The 16,289-nt window shown below is 38.9% G+C and overlaps 1 pseudogene; it reads right to left on the bottom strand.

Annotated features, from left to right (window-relative positions):
• Positions 1-394: 394 nt before the first annotated feature.
• On the bottom strand, positions 395-1,379 carry LOC140229202 (uncharacterized; annotated as a pseudogene).
• Between the last annotated feature and the right edge of the window lie 14,910 nt (positions 1,380-16,289).

Below are 16,289 nucleotides of genomic sequence, written 5' to 3'. Positions count from 1 at the left end.
CAGATCCATATACATATTTCACAAGTAGGTAACCTTGAAAATTCTTATGACCCACCATGATCAAGACAAAACAGACAACAAAACATTGGCAATGAAAAAAACACACATACAATTTGCATGAAATCGAGTAAAACATGATCACAAGGAATCCAAGTGCCCCTGGGCATCTTCACAGTTATTTTTTACTCAGGTTGGCAAAAACAAATGATTTTCCCTACCACTTAATCACAGGAATAGTGTATCTTGTCTTCGGAGATATCAACTGTTAATATACTGCTGGCATGACAGGGTGCTGACTGCTGAGCTATGGCAGTCGTGTCAAGAGGTTTTCAAAGTATTTCGTATTTTGTTAGACCATTGTCTACTGTGCAAAAGCAAACTGCCAATATCCATTCTATCTTGTGGTGTGCTGCTTGTACTCCACTTCTTTTCCGCTCTCAGTCTCCCTGTAAAACAATCGCGCCGGATATTTGAAGTACACCTTTCGCTTTGGGTCCTCCTCTTTCAGCTTTCGTTTCAGTGGCAGCAATTTCCTCCAGCTTTCTCGCACTTCTACCGGCAGCATCTCATCGACAAATATCTGGTGATCCTTTCCGTTGTGCTGAAAAGGCCTCTCCTTCAAATATCTGCGGGCACTGCTGATCACTGTTTGTCTGGTTGTGTATCTACTGAAAGCTACCACAACTGGGCGAGGAGGGCCGGGTTTTGCGGCCTGTGCGATGAGCTCTTTCAATGCTCACTTCACCTTCCATTTGCATATTTGACTTGGCAAATTCTTTGATCAATTGCTCACACTTCCCAGCGTTTTCAGCACCTTCAGGAAACCCGTAGAACACAGCCGTATTCCTCATCTCTCTCGCAGTGAGGTCAACAAGACGCTCACTCAATTTCATATTCTCCTTTTCTTGCTTGTTTACTTGGTCCTGTAACTGTTTGATATCAAAACGGCACGACTCTTGCTCCTCTTTCAAGTTACTGATTTCTTTCTCATTTGTTTCAATCTTACCAAGAGCTGTGTCCAACCTGGATGTGAGATTGGAGTTCATTTCGTCTATCTTGTGGATAAAGGCCGCGAGTAGTTCATCTGTGGTTGACTTCTCCCCGTCTACTCGTCGTTTTTTCTCAAGCGAGGAGCGTGGAGGTGATTCCGCCGACGCGCCCGGGCTGGTTCCCTCCATATCTCGGTGAAGTGGTTTCACTACCGTGTGCACTGCAGAGTCAGTTAAGCCGTGTGCATTATCACTGTCACTGTGTTCTTGCGTAGCCTTCTCCGTAGTAGCGTCGCTAAAATCCATCTTAGGGTCAGAATTCTCCTTTTCCTTGAAATAATGGGAGATTGTAACGACTCCTTGGTCTAAGATCCTTTTTCTCGATGTCATTTTGACTTTTCAAACTGTAATAGGCGAAATGAGCTGCAGTTTTATTTCCTCCTAATGCCTCCGTAACACTCAGGCACGTCCTAACCGCACAGCGCCATCATCTTGGATTCCTCTAGTATAGCAAATTGGGAATCGAGCTTGTTCGATTTTCTTGCAGCGTATACCGTCTCTCGTTTATGAAATAATGACAATTTTGGTCTGGAGACTGACTGACAGAGATTGACAGTCTGATGCAGTTTAGAAATTGTTGATAAGATTTGCTGGGATGTAGGAGGAAGACATCCTCACTGCATGGGATGGTAGTAGTTGACGGTGCGGGTGATGGTGTACTCGGTGCTCGAATAGCGAATAGCGAATACCGAATACTTCTATGTGAACGCAGCCTAAAGGGAGGCGCCTTTACAAAATTGAAGGGGATGGCTAGTAACTGATCAGTGGGAATCAATGGGAATGCTGGAGGATGATTGTTCCAATCCTTGTGGGATTCATTTAAGAGTACATTACATATCTATTGTTGTGTGAAAATTATTTGCTTCAGAATGGTCTCATATTCAAGAAATGTGCAGTTCAATGTTTCAAGGTTAGCATGCCTGTACAGTGTCGGGGCGATCGTTAACGGGCCGTTAATGATCGCCCCGACACTGTACAGGCATGCTAAAGTTCAATAATTTGCAGAGGCGAATTCTCTGCTGGAAGTTAGTCCAAAACAAGTTTATTTTCCAATATCTATAAATTATGTAGAAAAAAAAAATATTTTCTTTTTTTTTACAGAAATTCGTCTGAAGTATCCATTTTGATGGCGCCAAAAGAAAGTAGGACACGCGTGCTACCTTATGTGACCCGCCATGACCGTATAGCGAATAGCGAATACCGTATACCGAATACTTCTATGTGAACCCAGCCTACATAGGAGTATACTATTCGGGTATACGGTGCACGTTTTCGAGGGCACGCGAGTAGCTTGAATCGAATACACTGTAATAGGATTTCCTAATGCCGGGTCATATAGAGGGCACTATTCGAAAATGCAGTATAGCTGCGTATAGTATACTATAGTGGGAATCGTGCTTGTTCGATTTTCGTACAGCGTATACCATCCTGTTCGCGTGTGGCAGCTGGTGTTCTGAATGTGTGCTTTGATTAAATAAGGTAAGTTACAAATTATAGGATTTTTTGGTACTCATTTTATTGGAATATTTCATTAATTACTTAATTATTCTTATGATAAGTTGAAAATAATGTGGAAATAGAAGCTGATCCAAGAAAATATTGTTTATAAAATGATTCCTTATTTCTTATTTCACTTTTGCTATGAGTTCGCAGAGCTGGGATGGGACAATAGAATTAAGCTTTATATCCCCCTACCATAAAAATGATGTCATCAAAGTAAAAATAGGAATAACTGATAAAATCAATTAGTGTGATACATGTTTGAAATGTTTGGAAACATATAGTGTTTCAAATCACATTCGAATTTTCGAATATCAATAAGTTATGTTGAAAAAAAAAAGTTTTCTTTTCCTTTTTTTTTTACAGAAATTAATTTCAGGTAGGCGCCAAAAGAATATTAACGTTTATTTATTCTAACATCTCCTATTCAGCTCTCTCAGTGTTTCTTCTTTTTGTTTTTTTCTCATTCTCTTTTCGATTGACTGACAGCCTTGATTTTTTTTCGGGGGTTACACTGCACATTACGCTGTTCGCATTATGCTGGGTTTTATTTTCTCATAACTTTATTTGCAGTTGGATGAAATTAATTTGAATATCTCTGTATGACTGCATTCATTTCCAGTTGCTGGTTTTTTAATCCAATACGTATTTATCAATTTGAAAATATTTAAAGACTTTTAACACCATAATGTGTGAATTATATACAATGAATATTATGTACATTGTATGTGAGGGTGTGTGCAATATTCTCTTCCGTTGATGCCTTATCTTTGTTGTTAAAGTTGGTGTTTTTAATTTTTATGATAATGTAATTATAGTGTGGCATTTTTTTTTTCGGGGGGGTGTCAATATGTATCAGTTGTTGTGCAAAGTGTCAGTTTGTTTTATTTCTTTTCTTTATGTCTCCCTGTAAAGTTGTAAAGCTGTAAAGTTTGATGTAAACCAAATATGGTTAGTCTTTAGACTTTTATTTGTAGTTTTTTAATAAAACCGAAATTGAATTGAATTGAATTAAAGTATGACACGCGCGCTACCTTATATGACCCGAAAGAACGGTTTTGGTGTGATTGTACAACCCGGAAGCAGAAAATTCCACGTTTTACCTACTGAGGTTATATAAAAGAGTCTGATGACACGAATTCGATTTCACACAGTAATCCACTGTGTTGAGTGTATTACTGCGGTCATTCTCCCCGAAACCCATTACCACAGGGGCAAATAATTTCACTGTAAATTGTATGTCAAAATGGAAGATGGCTGCAAAAAAACCCCAAACAAACAAATAAACAATAACAACAACACAATGCTCCAAGAAGATCCATGGACCAATCAACTCTTGTCTCCTCTTCTTCCCATACGTTGAATGGCAGAATATAGAATATCAGGGATTTTGAGGGGCAGTTGAAACCGTATTAGTTGCCAGGAGCGTCACCAGCTTTTTTTTTTTAAGGGGGTGCGTTTTGACACGTAATGTATCCTGCGAGACTTTTTTATTTGATTATTGGATCCTGTATCATGTACATAATACACTGTACATATTACACATGTATGCATACATTGCAAGTGGCACGTATGAATCAAGCATAAATTGTTTTCAAAGTATTTTTTCTACATTACCTTTACAATGTACACATAATTATTTGGGGATGTGAAATTGTTCGATCTGGTGCACACTTGATAGAGTATCATTTTAAACATCATACTTGAGACATTATTTTTGTATTTAGTATCGGATACGAATTATCACGAGAAGTTTACATGCACTTTACGTATGGAACTAAAAATTAGTCACGGTTTGATTAAACACACAAAGTGACACACACACCCACCCACAAGCGCGCCTGAACACTTCTTGTTTTGGGGGCAAAATCTCGACTGGGGCACATTAATTTTCTGTAACGGTGTGAGATCGATCCTCCGGCGAGGGAGCGGAGCGACCGGGCGGCGGGGGGGGGGGAGGGTGTGGGAGGGGGTATCATACCCCCTCCCATGGTAGGGACTTTTTGTAAAAGCAAATTACAAAAGTCGCGTTAACAACTCGGGAATTAAACATAGTGGAAAAAAAAATCACTGTGAAGGACTATGATTTTAACATACGGGGTACATTTTGGTCTTTAAATAATTGATCAATTATTTGTTACAGGGGCACTTGAGGGGTGGGGCAAAAACTCGCTCAAAATCACTCTCTCTCGCATTGTTCTTAACCAAATTCGATGGTTTTGTTTTGCTTTTCCTCAGAAATACTTTATTGAATCATATTTATTTGTTTTGATTATCAATAGATTGTAATCATACATATATATATATATATATATATGTATATATGAAGAGTTTGTTTGCAAAAACCGATAAGTCCATATTTGTCAAATGGAGATATTTGCCATTAAAGGTCAAGAAAAATAAAGAGAATAATAAGAATTTTTTTCCTTCTTTTGACCATAACTTCAAAAATGTACCTTAATATGTAGTGACCAATATATCATTTAGAAGGTATTATTTTGTACTTTATGACAGATACCGTACTTAAAAATCTTCAAAAATGGACTTATCGGTTTTTGCAAACAAACTCTTCATATATATATATATATATATATAATCCTATATTGACATAATTAATTAGGACTTTACATGTTCATTAGAAAAAATATGTAATGTATTGCGATCGATCAGAAGCACAAGAAGCCGTGCCGTTTGGAAATGACTTAATTAAAGCAATTCTCAATAAACTATGGTTGGTGTGTTTCCAGACAAAGAGTGTATAATGGCTGCTAATTGGTATCGTGATTTTTAGTGAATAGGGATCGGTCTTTAATAGTTATTTCTTCTAATAATTATTATTGTCACAATAATCAATGATGAACCTTTCATTTTGCAAAATCTCCCTGGCGTGGGAGGGGGGATACCCCCCACACACCCTCCCTCGCACATATGCTATATTCCACATTCAAGTTTGGGCCTCCCCCTCCCAATCATGAAAACGGATCGAAGCCGCTGGAAAGGATTATGCAGAAGAAAGTAATGCGCCAAAAATGTGTTAAAATGAAAGGTTCATCATTGATTAACACATTTTTGGCGCATTACTTTCTTCTGCATAATCCTTTCCAGCGGCTTCGATCCGTTTTCATGATTGGGAGGGGGAGGCCCAAACTTGAAGGTGGAATATAGCATATGTGCGAGGGAGGGTGTGTGGGGGGGGGGTGTCCCCCCTCCCACGCCAGGGAGATTTTGCATTTTGAGACCTGAAATTCAACATTCTAGTGCACACTTTCACACTTCTGGTGAAATGTTGTTTGTTTTTTTTTTCTATCAAAAAAAAAAACGAAAAAGATAACTGCTTGACTAACTTGCGGCATCTCGGCCCTTGTTTTCATGTGTGCAACATCACTGTCTAGGCATAGTGATACATGGAATTTGGCAGGGGAGGGTGGGGGGTTGCCCCTTCCCACACGGCGGAGCTTTTGCTTTTTTAGAATTGAATTAGAAAAATCTGATGCACACTTCCACGAAATACTCCGAAAAATTGTCAGTCCCCATATGTGTTGAGTCTTAATCTGTGGGTAGGAACCGACAGGGGTAAACATAAATTAAAGAGGATGAGGGATCTTTTGAATATATTTGAATTCAAGTGACAGATATCAAACATGCTTTTTGATGAAATATTCTGAAATTTGTAAATCCCCCAAGTTTGCTCAGTGTATATGGTTGGAGACCTAACGGGGGAGGGTGTGGGAGGGGTATCCCCCTCCCATGCGACAGAGATTTTGCATTTTCAGAATTGAAATTCAACAATCCGTTGCACCATGAGTGAAATATTTGGAGAGTTTTCTATTAAAAAAGGAATAAAATTTTCCTCATTTCGAGAATTATAGGGGTTAACCCCTATTTTCAACACTTGATGACATTTGCCCCCTTGTCCTCCGGGATTGATGCCCCTGTATACGAGGAAGCTGTTGCATTTTTAGAATTCAAATGAAAATAGCTCATAAAGACATCTGGAATTTAGGAAGCTCTCAATCCCCAAGTCTTTTAGTGTACTAATAATATGAAGGGAAACCAAGCGGGGAAAGGGTTAATTGAAAGGAGATAATTATCCCCTCCCACACGACGGAACTTTTGCATTTTGTTTTTCAAGTGAAGTGATAGATTTGGTGCACACTTTCGACAAAACATTTGTAAATCTATCAGTCCAAAGGAAAATAGTCCATGGAAAATAGACCAAACGGGAGAGGGTGTTGGAAGGGGTATTCCCCTCCCATACCAGAGAGACTTTGCATGTTTACAATTGAAATTCAGCAACCTGGTGCACACTTTGGGTGAAATATTTTGACAGATTTCTATAAAAAAAAAACAAGAAAATCTCATCTCGGGAATTTTGATTATGTGTGTGGGTGGGGGGGAGGGGGGCAAATAATATGCTTTCCCTTGCAATATTTTTATGGGGGAACTTTTTTTCCTGTCAAAAAAAGCAAGGAAATCTCATCTCGGTAATTATCAATTATGGGGGGGGCAAAATTATAATATGCTCGCCCCTCCAAAATTTTAACGAGGCTAAGGCTCGCACTTGGGCTCGCATTCTCAATTTGGATTGGTCAGAAGTAAAGTGCTGTACATAGACCCTACATCCTTGTAGCACACGTTCACGTACATGCGAACGTGTAGGCCTTACGTGCTCCGTACCGTACGGATGTACAGTACGATCGATAAATAGTAAACACTGTAAAATAGACATGTATAAAATCAGTGCAGCACTGAGCCTGGGGTGCGATGTTTTGTTTTTTTTTTCACGAAATTTCTGTCCATGCTGAAAAAAAAAAATCTAAAGAATAATTAGCGTCCGGCGTTGAGGTCGCTCGCATGGATTTATCCCAAACAGACATCTGTTTGAAATAGAAACACGTAGTTACACTCTTTTATATCACAGGATTGAATACATGCCAGGATTTGACATCATTACAAAGAAGGCTATTATAGAACAATGGAGTATTGGAATCAAAATGATGTTCCGATGCTCAATGTCTTCCTTCCTCAATGAGTATATCATTAGCTATATTTAGGTGAGAGCTATCGGCGTATCACCTATGATAATATAAAGGACGTGTCACACCTTTCCGGGCAAGCTACGCGGGCTTGTTGCGAGGATGGATATTTCAGCACGCAGGAGAATTTTCCGCGGGCGGACAAGAATGTTTGCGAGTGGAGGGCGCTATTGACAGACAGAATGGCTGAACCGGAATCAATTTTCTCTACAAAATTTGACGGTTTTGGGGGTGTTTATAAAGACAGTGATCGAGTCATTTGCACATATTATGTGTTTTGGATCATAAGTGCTGACTAGACAGTGAAAATGGATCAGAAAAAGCATTGTGTGGATCAGCAGGACACAACTCCAGTGTCGCCATTCCAGCCCCCGAAGAAGTTGATATCAGCTACGGACGATGAAGGAGGTACTCCGCGGACCGAGACGACGGGGAAGCAGGCCGTTAAACGACTGTCTTACTCTGACGCAGCAGCCGCCGGTGAGGGCGATCCACCACCCCGGTGGTTCATTCGATTCATGAAAGACTTCGATAATAAGTGGGAAGAGAGATTTTCCAAGAGATTGGACGATTCGCAAGGCATGCGTAGAGAAACAAATTCAAGGATGGTAAGATCTTCGTCAGTGACGACTTTTCTAAGAGGGTCCTAAACAAGAGAAAAGAGAAAATGGATACATTCAGACGCTTGAAAGAAGAGGGGGAAAGGCCCTTTTTTCTCTACCCTGACCGCCTTGGGTTTAGAAGCAAAGAGGGGAAATTGCACATCGTTCAATAAACTCGAACTTATTTGCTGCCCATGGAAAAACTACTGATTTTTGTTCACAAAACTCTGTCTTGTTATTAACTTTTTGACTAAATACCAGAAATTCACAAAAGAGAGACTTAAAGCATTCAACTTCATGAAGTGATATGAATGGAAAAATGACAGTTTCATGATTGAATGTTTTGTTTTGTTTATATGCCATTTGGTCAGTGCTTATTATGATTTTTCCCCTCCACTCCAGACCTGTACTGTTGGAAAATAAAAATGTTTTGTCTAGGTCTTTCAATGGTAGTAAAAACAACTGTTGTACCACATTGTTTAGTTTTGTCTGCAAACAGTCAGATACATAAGATTTTAGTTTTTTACATTATTGTTATGTGCATATGATTATATATTTTTTTATCACTTGAAGAGTTTCAGTCTTTGATATTGTTTGCTTTGACCATAGGACATTTTTTTAACATATTTTCACTCTTATAATGTTTTTATTTAGTTTCTCTTATTTCATATACATTTTATGATCTGTGTTAATAATTGAAATGAACTTATAGTTTAAGCTGGGTGTAATCCTTTTACTTTATTTTTTTTTTTAGGAGAGATATAAATTTACTCTTGCATGTTTATTCAACAAAAAATTTTTAATTTCTCAAAATATAATGGTCCTGTATAGGGTTAATGTATATGGATGACTTTTTTTTTAAATTGCTGATTATACCGTCAGATATGACGCTTTTACTTTTTTTCTCTTCTTCCCTTTTAAGGGAAATCAATCTCTAAGTTTTCTTTTTTTTCATTAAGAAATAATTATTAGCCAACTGCTGTTACCTTGCACACTTGGGAAGGGCTGGCTTTCGATTTAAAGCCCTTTCCTTTGTTATCTTGTGCACTTGCGCGCTCTTTTTGTTTGCTTTTCAATTGCCCTTTTTCTTGTTCTGTTTTGTACCAATTTTTGATGATCTTCAATTATTTATACAAGTATGTTTTTGATGAGTTGCAGCTTTTATTTACAGTGATGTTGAAAGTTATTGCTTCATGCCAGTCATTTTGTTCTGTTTTTAGTTCTAATCCATATTTGGATTCAATTTACTTGAAATTAGTTATTTTTCAACCAGAACAATGGAGTTAAAATTAATAACCTTTAATTGTAGGGGTTTACAAGATTATGTTAAAAGGCGACAAATTTTTCATTATTCAAGGTCCCTTGATGCCGATATGGTTTTCCTCCAAGAGACTCACTCTTCTAAAACTGATGAAACTTCTTGGAAGCAGCAATGGGGGGAAAAGATATGGTTTTCAAGTTGCAACTCAAATAGTAGAGGAGTAGCTATCTTAATTCGCAATTGCGTATCCGTTCTTTTCAATTCCATGTGCAATGATCCTAATGGTAGATATTTAATAGTTTCTGCAAGTATAGATGATGTATCTTTGATTTTAATTAATGTGTATGGTCCAAACAATGATGACCCTGAGTTTTTTCTTGAGTTTTTAGTAGATTGGACCAGTTTGATTTTTCTTCAATAATATGTGCTGGTGATTTTAACTTAGTTTTGGACCTTTAGATTATCAAGGAAGCAAAGAAATGCATTCTAACGTAAGAGCGAGGAATACATTATTAACTTTAATTGAGGAATTTCATTTATGTGACTGTTACGAATTTGCCCATATAATCACTTTAGAATGTAGTTTTATGTTTCATGATCATGTGTATGCGATCACACATGCGCGATCGCGAATGTTTGTAAACACCGCCGGTTATGTAATCTTAATGTTGAGTCATTCCTTTTGAACCGCAGCCTTATACATTTCGCCCAGGTTGAGCTTAATGTTGTGAATATATAAAGCTGGGCGTGCCTGATTGAGGGCCTGATTGAGGGCGCTGCTCTTGTGGCGACCAGGGATTTTTACTTCTCGTCCTTTTTTCGTCAAATGTTATGTTAATTTTCATCTTTGGAGATTGATTTCGACTTCTTATCTGTTTCAGTGTGTTTATTGCATAGTGGTGAATATGTTCGTCAAACTGTTAAACGTCATGTGGGTTTGTTTGGTGCTTCTTTTGGTTGTTTTATCTCCGGCTCAATCCTACAACCCAATTACATATGACCAACGTGTACTACATGAACTTGCTGGAGCTGTGGCGTCGCGAGTCACGCCCATGGATTTGCCTTCATGGGTACCAACGAGAAATGACTCTTGGACGGCGCCACCGGATCAGCGTCGACACAGACGCCGTGGTAGGAAGGGTGGTGTGAGACAACGTGTCAAAAGGAGAGGACAACGCCCACCCTTACCAATACTAACGCTGTCTAATCTAAAGTCAGTCAGAAACAAAATTGATGAAATCCGAACTGGTTGCAAATACTTGTCCGAGTTCAGGGACTCCAGCATACTCTGTTTCACCGAGACCTGGCTATCAAATGACATATACCCAACGACATTAATGACATTGATGGATTCGATATTTTACGTCTGGACAGGTCGCAAACTGCAACTAATGAATCAAAAGGAGGTGGAATTTGTATGTATGTGAACAAACGCTGGTGTCAGAATTTTCAGATAAAGAAAAGTATATGCAGCACCAACATTGAACTCATGTGCGTGGCCTTACGTCCCTTCTACCTTCCCCGAGAATTTAACCAAATTCATGTTATTTTGGCATACATCCCTCCCGACGCAAATGCTGAGGTGGCGTCAAACTTGGTTTATGACACTGTACAGTACATGTGTATTTCTTCCCCCGACTCGCCAAAGATTGTTCTGGGAGATGTTAATCATTGTGAGCAGCCTCTCACGGAAGCCCTGTCTACATTTGTTCGATGTGTCAATGAACCTACACGAGGAAATAAGATTTTGGACCAATGTTACTGTTCCATTGCCAATTCTTACACGTCTCTCATTCGTCCCCCGATTGGAAACTCTGACCATAATGTCGTTCATCTTTTACCAAGGTACCGTCAAAAACTTAAAACGACAAAACCTATCAACAAAGTTGTGAAAGTGTGGGACAAACCTGCCATTGATAGACTACAATCTTGTTTTGAAACCACGGATTGGGATGTTTTTCGCGATAATAACGTTGATGTGGAAACGGAAAGGATAAATGATTATGTACGTTTCTGCATAGACAGCTGTGTTCAAACAAAGCCAGTGAAAATATATCCCAACCAAAAATCCTGGATAACTAAAAAGGTGAGAGATGCAATGAAGCAAAAAATCGCTGCTTTCTCTGCAAATGATTGAGCTTCAGTATCTGAGAGTGCAAAGAAAGTAAAGAAAGAAATTAAGAATGCAAAGCTTGCATACCGAGACAAATTACATAATAAGTTCAAAACAAACAATCCCCGTGACGCCTAGACGTGCATGAAAGAGATGACGAGTTTCTCCTCGAGGAAAAGCGACCCTTTCCTATTTGCATCTAACCCCCTTGACAAGGCGAATGACCTCAATGAATTTTTCTGTCGATTTGATAGGGAAGGATGTGTGAATCCAATTGCTCCACCTGAACAGCTTTTGTGTGACGACTCATCACAATGCAGTGTCACTATCGAAACCTGGGAAGTCGCGAAACAGTTCAAGCGCGTGAATCCACGGAAAGCTTGCGGGCCAGATCATATCACCGGGAAAATTCTCAAAGAATGTGCTCATCAGTTGGCAATTTCTTATGCTGCACTCTTCCGTAAGTCACTGGAGTGTTGGAAATCTACCGTTATTGTTCCCGTTGCTAAGAAACCGCGTCCAAGTGAGCCGGGTGACTACCGCCCGATTGCTCTGACGTCACAAGTCATGAAGTGTTTTAAGCGAATTGTATCCAAGCGCCTCATTGATCCGTTAAAGCAGCAGGTGGATAAATTTCAGTTTGCATATCAGAAGAATAAATCCGTAGATGACGCGGTGTTATCACTGGTTCACTCCATTCAAAGTCACACAGACAACCGCGACACATACGCTCGTGCTACATTTGTGGATTTCTCATCAGCATTCAATACCATGGTATCAGGAAAGCTGATCGAAAAACTTCGGAATCTGCGAGTTGACCCCACCCTCATTCACTGGATTCGTGATTTCCTTGTTAACAGAAGCCAACAAGTATCGGTTAGTGGTGTTCTTTCACGCCCGATGTCAATTAGTACCGGTTCCCCCCAGGGTTGTGTCCTGTCCCCCATCCTTTTCATACTTTATACTGACTGTCAAAGTGATTGCGAGGACACGAGCATACTGAAATCGCTGATGACACGGTCATAATTGGACTGATTACGAAGAATGAACGAAACAACATATCGAAGAACACTGGACTCTTTCGTAGAGTGGTGTGACTGTAATTATCTCAAACTTAATGAAAAGAAAACAAAGGAAATTGTGTTTGATCACAGAAAAAAAACAGAATGATGTTCCAAGACCAGTTATCATCCACAACTCAGTTATTGAAATTGTTCCAAAATACACATATCTCGGTTTAATGATTGATCAGTCGTTAAACTGGGAAGAGCAGAGCAAACAAGTACTGGCAAAAGGCCATGCAAGGCTTCACTTTTTGAGGAAACTGAACTCCTTTCATGTTGACAAACCCATTCTCAAACTCTTCTACACCGCTGTCGTCGAGAGCACCATTCTATATGGTTGCCTCTCCTGGTATTGCAGTCTAAGGAAGAGAGATCAAATGAAAATTCAAAGGTTATTGAATCAGGCAGGTAAAATAGTCGGAGAAAATTTCAGCCTAGATGACATGTGCACTGTCCGTATCCTTAGGAAAGAAGAGAAAATCATGAAGGACCCCCATCACCCTCTTCATCAATGTTTCTGTTGGTTGAGATCTGGCAAGAGACTGCAGTCTGCAAAATGCAAGACAAACCGATATCTGAATTCTTTCATTCCATTTGCAATTAGACTTTTCAATAGTACTCGTTAACCCATCAGTAGTTAAATTGCCCGAGGCCGCCCGTGAGGTTGCTCACTGGGCCACCCGAGGCCGAACGCCAAGTTTCTGATAATTTTGTGTTTAACTGTTTTCATTGTTTTCACGTAGTTTTTCAACAGTACCTGTTAACTCATTAGTAGTTGAATTATCAGAGGAAGCCGTTGGGTTGCTCCCTGGGCCATCTGAGGCCGCTCGCTTTTTGATGATTTTGTGTTTAACCGTTTCCATTGTTTCCACGTGGAATATGTGACTGAGTAATTTGAGGAAGGTTACCGGTCAGCAGGGATGTGTCGGAATTGTTTCTGTGATGAGTAGGTTGTTTGGCAGAGTCATGGGCTTTCAAATGGATGTATTGTGACAGGGGTAAATGTGTGGTGGGCTGGAAAGTTGTTGGGAGGGGGGCATTGTAAAACAATAAAGTCATTATCATCATCACCTCATCTTGTGATTTTACAGTTTTTGGATTTATGATGCTATAGCCAATGATATTTGATATAATTATGTTATTTATTTATGAACTGTTATATATGCTTCCCTTCCCTTTCTTATTCTTTTTATTTCTTTCTTCTCTCTACCGCTAATCCTCCCTTTATATACATATATATATATTTCTTTTTTTTTTTCCTGGCAAGTTGACGTATACAATTACAATGACTATACTTGTTATTATTTTATCTCAGAATTTGGGAAGTGATTATGTGCAATATTGGTGGATTTAGAAAGAAATGTATACGATATGATGATGTGATCACTGATATTATTTCTGTATGTGTTGATTTGTTTGCTGTGTTGTATTTCAGGGCGAGTTGGTTTGGGTTTCAGTTTATTACGGGCTGACATGGGGAGGGGGCTGAGATTGGGGCGTAACAACAGTGAAGGTTTCTGGAGTTTTTAACATCATGCCAATGAAGTCGGTTTTTATGCCACGTTTTTATACGATTGTTCTTTTCAATTTAACTTTTGCATAGATGTCCGGTTATTTATCTATCTGTCAAGTACTATTCCGTGTTGTTCTTTCTCTATGTATATATTGTATTTGTTATGCATTGTCATTTATATGTGAAAATCCCGCAATGAGTTTCCTGTAATGTTTTTTATTGGACGAATAAAAATGAATTGAATTGAATTGAATTGATGGAATTTTCCATGTATGTGAGAATGCTTATGTTAAAAACTCCATTGGTCGCGTCAGTCGACAATCGGACTCCGGTTAGAGAGGACCGTTATAGCTTTCTCAACGTCCTGTCCACGGTCTTGGGAGAAATTGCTTTCCCTAAGATGAGTATTCTGCGAACTGAGTTAAAGTGCTAAACAGCAGGATAATCCAGGAGATGCCAACCTGCTCCTAGCCCGTTTCCCTTCGACGACGACGGCGTCGATAGGTTTCGTTAACTTGGCCAGGCGAACCACCAGGCGGTCCGGAGCCAACGCCCACCTGTGATTGCTACACAGCAACTAGTGGGAGCCACGCCGAGGTCGATCCAGGGCGTCGAGACTGTGTGAGTGGCAACGCGCACCTGATGGCCAACGCCCTTCTGCCCCGCGTAGTCGCGGAGCTGCAAGCTGACCTGAGATTGCGTCGCCCGCTGATTCGACGACGTCCCCGTGCATCGACGCGCTCTCGACGTGATAGCGTTTGGCGTCGCCTCCCCGTTACGGCGCAGATGAGTTGGGCCCCGACGTTGGTTTTCTTAGGGTAAAACCCTGGCCAGGTATTACATAATCTGTCTTTAAGTTATCTTTCGTTGAAACGATCCCTTCTATTAAACCTTGAATTGTTATGGTTAATTTTGCTGTAATGTTTTCAACAAGAATTATTATTCCGGTTGGAAACTGATTGTTAAGTAAATTCTTAATAAAGCTCCGGAAGATTTGTTCATTTCAATTCACTGAGACCGCCTTGCATTCATTTGTGTGAACTTGACCGTTTGGCGTAGTTTTCATGAAAATTTGAAGCAGTATTCTAGACATAGACACCAAAGAAATCCTAAAGTTTTATCAAGGCTTGATTTTATTCTCGTTTCAGATCATTTTATTGCAAATTGTTTACAATCTAAGATAATCCCGGGCATTCAATCTGACCATTCAGCTGTCATGTTAAATTTCAAAGCAATTCAGCCAGTAAGGGGTAAATCTTTATGGAAACTTAATTGTCAATATTTGCACAATGATTCAGATTTCATAAAGATTACTAAGGAAAGAATAGAATTTCAAATTATTCATACAAATTCTAACTGCAATCCTAATACTTTATGGGATACTTTAAAATGTACGAAAACAGGATCATGTTTAGAATACTGTGCTAGAAGAAAGAAAGAAAAACATTTTGCCAAAAAAAAAAACAGTTGTTGAAAGATGTAGAAGAAATTGATAAGAAATTGGGTAATATGAATAATGAAGACCTTCTTGCTGAAAAAGAGGTGTTAGTTCAAACATTAGAGGATATTCTAGAGGAAGAAATTTAAAGGTCTTATAATTCGTTCCAGATTAAGATGGGCTGAGGAAGGAGAAAAAAGTTCAAGGTATTTTTGCAATTTAGAGAAAAGAATGGGAGAAACGAAAATTATTTTTACATTAAAATATGAGAATGAAAATAGTATTGTAAATCAACAACAGATACTCGATCAAATACATTCTTTTTATCAGAATTTGTATAAAGAGGAACATAATAGTAGTCAAGCCATTATTATTGAAAATTTTCTTAAATCCATAGAGGCTCCAAATTCGAATGAAGTTGATAAACCTTTTTTTGATAAACCAATTTCGAAAAAAAAAGAATTATATGGGACTGTTATTTCCATGAAACACAATAAATCACCCGGCTTTGACGGTCTGCCTGTGGAGTTTTATATTGTATTTTGGAAGGACATATCAAATATGCTTTTGAGTTCTTTTAATTTTTCTTTACAAAATGGTTTGTCCTCTTCCCAAAGAAATGGAATCATTACTTTAATTCCAAAAAAGAAGATAAAGACAGTAATTATTTGAAAAATTATAGACCCATATCTCTTTTAACAGTTGATTATAAA

This window comes from Diadema setosum, chromosome 5, assembly GCF_964275005.1.
Source record: "Diadema setosum chromosome 5, eeDiaSeto1, whole genome shotgun sequence".
NCBI lineage: Eukaryota > Metazoa > Echinodermata > Echinoidea > Diadematoida > Diadematidae > Diadema > Diadema setosum.
This window is presented reverse-complemented; position numbering and strand designations above follow the sequence as displayed.